Here is an 8,484-nt window from a genome sequence, read left to right on the forward strand (position 1 = left end):
GTGCGTAGAGTTGTATAGGCCTTTCCAAATAATGATACAAACGGTGCTTTTAGAGAATATAATCTATTTTGGGGACAAAGCGTTATCACCCTGTACGTGGGAAGAGAACATGTTGGGTAAAGAGAGCTCTTGCCACAGCTTCTCGCCTCTTGTTTGAGTCACATATTTCATTGTATAGGGAAACATTTCATTGGGTAGCGGTGTTCTCTCGTTTATCCCATCACCTTTTCTGTTCTGCCTGTCCCCAGCTCTCTCCGCTGCAAGCCAAACAGTCCAGCGCCGTGCCTAGCAGAGCCACACAGAGTGCGGGACGTACCTGCTACTAGGAACTCCCGAAGAGAGCGGAAGTGATCAAGGTGCTGAAACTTGATAACTCGCTGCAGGGGCCGGGTTTTTATTTCTTCTTCGCTCTTGCTAGCCTAATTGAATATACAGACGTAGGATCTTAATTTGATCACTCTTTTGTCGCTGGGAATTTTGTTAAATTGTAGTGTATTCAATGTTTAAAAAGGCTTCTAAAGTTCGTAAATTCCACTTTAAAATGTCAGACTTGATTTGCCCTAACGAAAAATATAAACCCCTACAAAAAATGTCAATTGACTATAATACACATAATAATTCACATTTCCTGGACTGTTTTCCTGCTGTAGCAAACTGGCTCAAATTAAAATCCTACATCTATATGTACATTAGAAAGCACCCATGCAACAGAGAAACAACACACATTGCAGACATTATACAGGAACAAGTCTGTTTATTAAGCCATACCGCCACTATTTGAAACCCTGTGGTCTTATAAATGGGGGTTGTGGTTCAAAGCCTACAAGCTAAGTTAATGCGGCCCTGGACATGCATGCCTTCCGATTTCTAGTTCAGCATAGTACTGTTCTAAAAACAGTAGGCTACACGTTGATTCTGAATAGGCTTGTGCAGTCACACTTTGTTTTCATCATCAATCAAAAACGCATTGGCTCGCACAAGATTCTTTTATGACAATTTTCAGGAATATCAACAAGTGATTAGGTGTGGTAATGACTTGACAGAAACAAACAACTTACGGGGTTGCTCTGTCATTATGCTCTTCTACTATGATTTTCCAGGTGTGGTATGATGATTAATGGGCTGTATATCTGTGCAACACCAACACATTCCTACAACGCTGTTGAGGTGTCATACTCTGAATCTGGTGAGGCGTCATGCACCAATATTTCTTGAAGAGGCGCTTATGCCAAATCAAATGCAATAGGTTATCTTTACAAGATAAATTATGTGTAAAATAAACTGTATCTTTTAAAACAAAAGCATTCTATGTGAGAGAGGAACAATTTAACTGTCAGCTACTCACTGGACTACACAATGGGAACAAAACTCTAGAAACATTTTACATTTTGTCCCTAATACCAATATATTTACATGACAGGTGGTGTTACACAGTACAAAATACTCCACATACTGTACACAAGCGTGCAAATACACACACACAACTTTGTTTTTGTGAATTTTCAAGACTTTATGGGGAGTAAAAAAGTAGTCCCATTCAAAGTCCTATTTTCCCTAATGCTTAACCTGAACCTTAACCCCTTACTCTAACCCTAACCCAACCTAGCCTAAAATAGCATTTGAAAAAATTCAGGACATGAAAAAGGTCCTGACTTTAAATTTTTCCCTTGTTTTCCTACCTTGTCAGGACATTCTGGAGACTTGTCAGGACATTGTGATTGACACACACACACACACACACACACACACACACACACACACACACACACACACACACACACACACACACACACACACACACACACACACACACACACACACACACACACACACACACACACTTATCTAGGACTTTATTCCTCCAGCTGCAGCCTCCCATCCATGGCAGTTTGAGCAGCCGTCCCCTTTGTCCAATGTGGCCTTAGTCATACACAACACACAACCCAAGCTTTACTGTGTTCACTCTCCTATTTTCTGTTGTGTTGGAAGGAGTTGGGGGGAAAATGGCATCTCTTTCAGACCCTATCTGACCTCTCTAGCCTTCATCCTTCAGCCCTATTTCTGTAGCTCAGTACCTGCTGTATCCTGCGCAGGTGTCAACTCAAGTACATTTTTTATTTTTATCTGGTTGATCACCTTTAATAATGCAGATAGATTGTGGCTTCCATCAAGGTAATTGTCTGCATCATTTCCAATCGCCCATATAATGTTTTGTAAATATATATATATATAAAATAAAATAAAAAAATATATTTTCCTTTATTATTTTCCTCTAACCCTACCTCCCCTAATTGGAGTAAACTAATGGAAAACAATCAATCAATCAAATGTATTTATAAATCCCTTATTACATCAGCCAATGTCACAAAGTGCTGTAGAGAAACCCATCCTAAAACACCAAACAGCAAGCAATGCTTATACATACACTACCGGTCAAATGTTTTAGAACACCTACTAATTCAAGGGTTTTTATTTATTTAGACTATTTTCTACATTGTAGAATAATATTGAAGACATTAAACCTATGAAATAACACATATGGAATCATAAAAAATAAAAAAAATTATATTTGAGATTCTTCAAAGTAGCCACCCTTTGCCTTGACGACAGTTTTGCACACACTTGGCATCCTTTCAACCAGCTTCACCTGGAATGTTTTTTCAACATTCTTGAAGGAGTTCCCACATATGCTGAGCACTTGTTGGCTGCTTTTCCTTCACTCTGCGGTCCAACTCATCCTAAACCATCTCAATTTGGTTGAGATTGGGTGATTGTGGAGACCAGGTCATCTGATGCAGCACTCCATCACTCTCCTTCTTGGTAAAATAGCCCTTACACAGCCTGGAGGTGTGTTGGGACATTGTCCTGTTGAAAAAAAAATGATAGTCCCACTAAGCCCAAACCATGGGATGGTGAATCGCTGCAGAATGCTGTGGTAGACATGCTGGTTATATGTGTCGTGAATTCTATATAAATCACGGACAGTGTCACCAGCAAAGCACCGCCACACCATAACACCTCCTCCTCCATGCTTTAAAAATAGACATTCGGAGATCATCCGTTCACCAACACCGCGTCTCACAAATTTGTACTCCAGACCAAAGGACACATTTCCACCGGTCTAATGTCCAATGCTTGTATTTCTTGGCCCAAGCAAGTCTCTTCTTCTTTGCAGCAATTAGACCATGAAGGCCTGATTCACACCGTCTCCTCTGAACAGTTGATGTTGAGATGTGTCTGTTACTTGAACTCGGTGAAGCATTTATTTGGGCTGCATTCTGAGGCTGCAGCAGTGGTAACTCTGGGTCTTCCTTTCCTGTGGTGGTCCTCATGAGAGCCAGTTTCTTCATAGACCTTGATGATTGTTGCGACTGCACAATTTTCCAGATTGACTGACCTAAATCTTAACCTTTTTTCCGGATTGACTGACCTTAATATCTTAAAGTAATGATAGACTTTCGTTTCTCTTTGCTTATTTGAGCTGTTCTTGCCATAATATGGACTTGGTCTTTTACCAAATAGGGCTATGTTCTGTATACCACCCCTACCTTGTCACAACACACAACTGATTGGCTCAAACACATTAAGAAGGATAGAAATTCCACACATTAACTTTTAACAAGGCACACCTGTCAATTGAAATACATTCCATGTGATAAAATAAAGAAAAACCCTTGAATGAGTACAGTAGGTGTGTCCAAACTTTTGACTGGTACTATATGTCTTTAATTAGTATATTTGAGTTTAACCATATTTGTTGTAAAATTGGTTGTCTTTTCTGGTGGATTAAACTGAAATTGCAAACAACTTTCTATGGCTTGTTTGAAAAATAACGATATTTAGGAGATTATTTAATTTTCAAATAACCGAAAGTGAGAGTTTTGCAGTCTGAATAAAGGGAAAAAGGCCCTTCCTGAACATGGGGTGAGACATCCTTACTAATCTGCTAGAGAAGCCTTTAGTGAGATGTCTAATGATTTAATATTTAATCATTTCTGTCGTCCGAATTCATATTTATTATATACAGTGGGGGAAAAAAGTATTTAGTCAGCCACCAATTGTGCAAGTTCTCCCACTTAAAAAGATGAGAGAGGCCTGTAATTTTCATCATAGGTACACTTCAACTATGACAGACAAAATGAGAAAAATAAATCCAGAAAATCACATTGTAGGATTTTTAATGAATTTATTTGCAAATTATGGTGGAAAATAAGTATATGGTCAATAACAAAAGTTTATCTCAATACTTTGTTATATACCCTTTGTTGGCAATGACAGAGGTCAAATGTTTTCTGTAAGTCTTCACAAGGTTTTCACACACTGTTGCTGGTATTTTGGCCCATTCCTCCATGCAGATCTCCTCTAGAGCAGTGATGTTTTTGGGCTGTTGCTGGGAAACACAGACTTTCATGGGGTTGAGATCTGGAGACTGGCTAGGCCACTCCAGGACCTTAAAATGCTTCTTTTGAAGCCGCTCCTTCGTTGCCCACTCAAAATCTCACTATACATTCATTCTTTCCTTTACAGCACACATGTCAGAGTCAAGGCCCGCGGGCCACATCCGGCCCGCAAGAAGGTTTTTTACGGCCCCTGGGATGATCTTGATTTATTATTAGAACCGGCCCGCAGCAAGCCGGCAGCCCGCAGATCTTTTACACGCACCAATACTACATTTCCCACAATGCAAAGGTGACGCACCGAGCAGTAGGCTGCTTCATTTCAATATTTATTGGCACAGCAGTCGTCAGCATCACAGTAAAATTAACTTTCAGATACCCATCAAAAATGGCAAAACGGAAGGTGGATACTGAGAACCGGGGGTTTCAAACAAGGTGGGAGTCGGAGTATATGTTCACGAAGGTAGCTGGAAAACCTGTGTGTCTTCTGTGTGGAGAAAGTGTGGCGGTACTGAAAGAGTATAATCTGAGACGACATTATGAAACGAAACACGCGGACACACACGCGGACGCAACTGTCAAGGCCAGTTTTATTTTGGCAGAAGAGATCGCTAAATCAGCCCGGCCATTTACGGAGGGGGATTTCATCAAAAACTGCATGATTAAAGTTTGTGACGAAGTTTGCCCAGAAAAAAGGCAACTCTTTTTAAATGTGAGTCTGAGCAGAAACACCATTGCCGAGAGAGTAGACCAGTTGTCCATCAATCTAAAAGAGCAGCTTGTGAAAAAGGGAAAAGATTTTATTGCATATTCCTTGGCTGTGGATGAGAGCACCGACATTTCTGACATTGCCCAGTTGTCAATTTTCATCCGCGGAGTGGACTCCAACCTAAGCGTGACAGAGGAGTTTTTGGCTTTACGTCCTATGCATGGCACAACTACGGGGCATGATTTGTATGAAGAGGTGTCAAGATGTGTAAATGAGATGGAGCTGCCTTGGGAAAAACTTGTGGGTTTGACAACCGACGGAGCACCTGCGATGTGTGGACACAGGAGCGGACTGGTGGCGAAGATACGGGAAAAGATGCAAGAGGAAAACGCGACAGGTGAGCTGACAGCTTATCATTGTATCATACACCAGGAAGCGTTGTGCGGTAAAGCCTTGAAAATGGAGCATGTAATGAGCATCATCACGCGCACAGTTAACTTTATCAGAGCCAAAGGTTTGAATCACCGCCAGTTCAAGGCATTTCTGACGGAGTTAGAAACGGAGCATGGTGATTTGCCTTATCACACAGAGGTGCGATGGCTAAGCCAGGGAAAGGTGCTTCAAAGATGTTTCGAGCTTCGTGAGGAGATTTGTCTGTTCTTGGACAGCAAAGGGAAAGACACAACACAACTCCGAGACGAAATGTTTCTGTGTGAAATGGCTTTTCTGTGTGACATTACGAGTCATCTGAATGCAATAAACTTGCAGCTGCAGGGTCGGGATCGTGTCATCTCTGATATGTACAGTACAGTGAAGGCATTTAAAACCAAACTGACTCTGTGGGAGACGCAGATGCGGAAAGAAAATTTGAGCCACTTTCCCAGCTGCCAGACCATGAAAGAGAAGCTCTCTACCAGTGCGTTCCCGAGCACACAGTTGGCTGATAAAATAGGTATGCTTGCCGCTGACTTTCGACGCCGATTTGCTGACTTTGAAGCACAAAAAAGCAGGTTGGAACTGCTCGGTAACCCATTTGCTGTTGACGTGGAAAGCTCACCACCAAACCTCCAAATGGAGTTGATTGACCTCCAATGCAATGATGCACTGAGGGCAAAATATGCGGCAGTGGGTGCTGCGGAGTTCGCCCGTTTCCTCCCCGGCACAATGCCCCAGCTGCGCATCCAGGCTGCTCAAACGTTGTCTATGTTTGGCAGCACATACCTGTGTGAACAACTGTTTTCTTTGATGAACCTGAACAAAACATCACACAGAAGTCGACTTACTGCTGAACACCTCCACTCAATTCTGAGGATTTCTTCAGCTCAGAGCCTTACCCCGAACATTGATGAACTTGTGGAAAAGATGGGACACCACCAAGTATCACCCTCAACCTCAAACAAGTGAACATTACTGTGCAATCACATATTTAGAGTTTTTACTCAGTTCAAGTTTAAAAGTTAAAATTTAATATTTGTTTTCACTGCATGTTACTTCTCCTTAAACAAAGTGTTGTTTTTGATTAATAGATTTTTGCACTTTATTTTTTTGTATTTCAATCCAATTATATTTTAAAAATATTTCAGTTGAGTGGATGATAGAAAATTGCTATTATTGTTTTTTCTTTGAAGTAAATTTAGCCCACTTTTGCTAAAATAGAAAATATAGTCTACTGATGGTGCCTTGAATACCGGTTTCTTTCATTTAATGTTCATGTTATGGGGATATTTATATAAAGGAAATTTGTCTTTTGTGTCTGTTGAAAATTAAAGATTACTGACAGAGCCATAAGAAAATATTGCTTTATTTATCTGATCATATTGTAATATATTTGTTAGGTTTTCAGTAGGTTCAATTAGGTTCACTAGACTATATGCGTCATTTAAAAATTTTTCAATGAACATTCGAACAGTCCGGCCCTCGTCTTGTAGCTGATTTTTTTATTTGGCCCTCCGTCCATTTGACTTTGACACCCCTGCTTTACAGGGTTCAGTCGTCCTGGTCCCTTTGCAGAAAAACAGCCCCAAAGCATGATGTTTCCACCCCCATGCTTCACAGTAGGTATGGTGTTCTTTGGATGCAACTCAGCATTCTTTGTCCTCCAAACACAACGAGTTGAGTTTTTACCAAAAAGTTATATTTTGGTTTCATCTGACCATATGACATTCTCCCAATCTTCTTCTGGATCATCCAAATGCTCTCTAGCAAACTTCAGACGGGCCTGAACATGTACTGGCTTAAGCAGGGGGACACGTCTGGCACTGCAGGATTTGAGTCCCTGGTGGCGTAGTGTGTTACTGATGGTAGTGTCATGTATTGTCATATTATGTCTTGTTCCTGTTCTTTCTCTTCACTCCGTCTCCCTCTGCTGGTCGTATTAGGTTACCTTCTCTTCCCCTCCTTCCCCCAGCTGTTCCTTAGCTTCTCTAACTACCTCGTTCACCCTTTCCCACCTGTTCCCTTTTTTCCCTCTGATTAGGTCTCTATTTCTCTCTCTGTTCCTGCTTCTGTCTTTGTCAGATTCTCGTTTGAGTTTCTCTTGCCAGAACCAAACTATCGTCTTGTTTGCTTCAACCTTGTCCTGTCCTGTCGGAATCTGCCTGTTCATCTGAGGCTACGTGTGATCAGGTACCTCTGTCCTCTACAACCCAGCTATTCTCCTCTGCTGCTAGAAGGGGACTCTAACCCAGCTATTCTCCTCTGCTGCTAGAAGGGGAACTCGTCTGTGATATTCAGAAGGACTTTATGTTTCATTTGTCGCCCTCTCTGCGGGTTGTTTATTTTGCCATCATAGTGGATTTGAAGAGGATCTATGTCTTACCTGTGTTTTGACATTAAAGGACTCTGTTTTTGTTAAACCGCTTTTGGGTCCTCACTCACGTGCATAACAGAAGAATCTGACCAATAATGGACCCAGCGACTTCGGATCCTCTCCACTCAGCCGTCGAGATCCAGGGAGCGATGCTAGGCAGACACGAGCAGGAATTGTCTGCTGCTCGACATGCCGTTGAGACCCTGGCCGCCCAAGTCTCCAACCTCACAGAACAGATTCACCATCTCCGCCTCGATCCACCGGCCACTTCCAGGGCTTTCGAATCTCCGGAGCCCAGAATCAATAACCCGCCGTGTTACTCTGGGGAGCCCACTGAATGCCGCTCGTTCCTCACCCAGTGTGATATTGTGTTTTCTCTCCAGCCCAACACTTACTCCAGGAGCACAGCTCGTATCGCCTACGTCATATCTCTCCTTACTGGACGGGCTCGTGAGTGGGGCACGGCAATCTGGGAGGCGAGGGCTGAGTGTACTAACCAGTATCAGGACTTTAAGGAGGAGATGATACGGGTTTTTGATCGTTCTGTTTTTGGGGAGGAAGCTTCCAGG

The sequence above is a fragment of the Oncorhynchus mykiss genome, chromosome 5 (assembly GCF_013265735.2).
Source record: "Oncorhynchus mykiss isolate Arlee chromosome 5, USDA_OmykA_1.1, whole genome shotgun sequence".
NCBI classification, from domain to species: domain Eukaryota; kingdom Metazoa; phylum Chordata; class Actinopteri; order Salmoniformes; family Salmonidae; genus Oncorhynchus; species Oncorhynchus mykiss.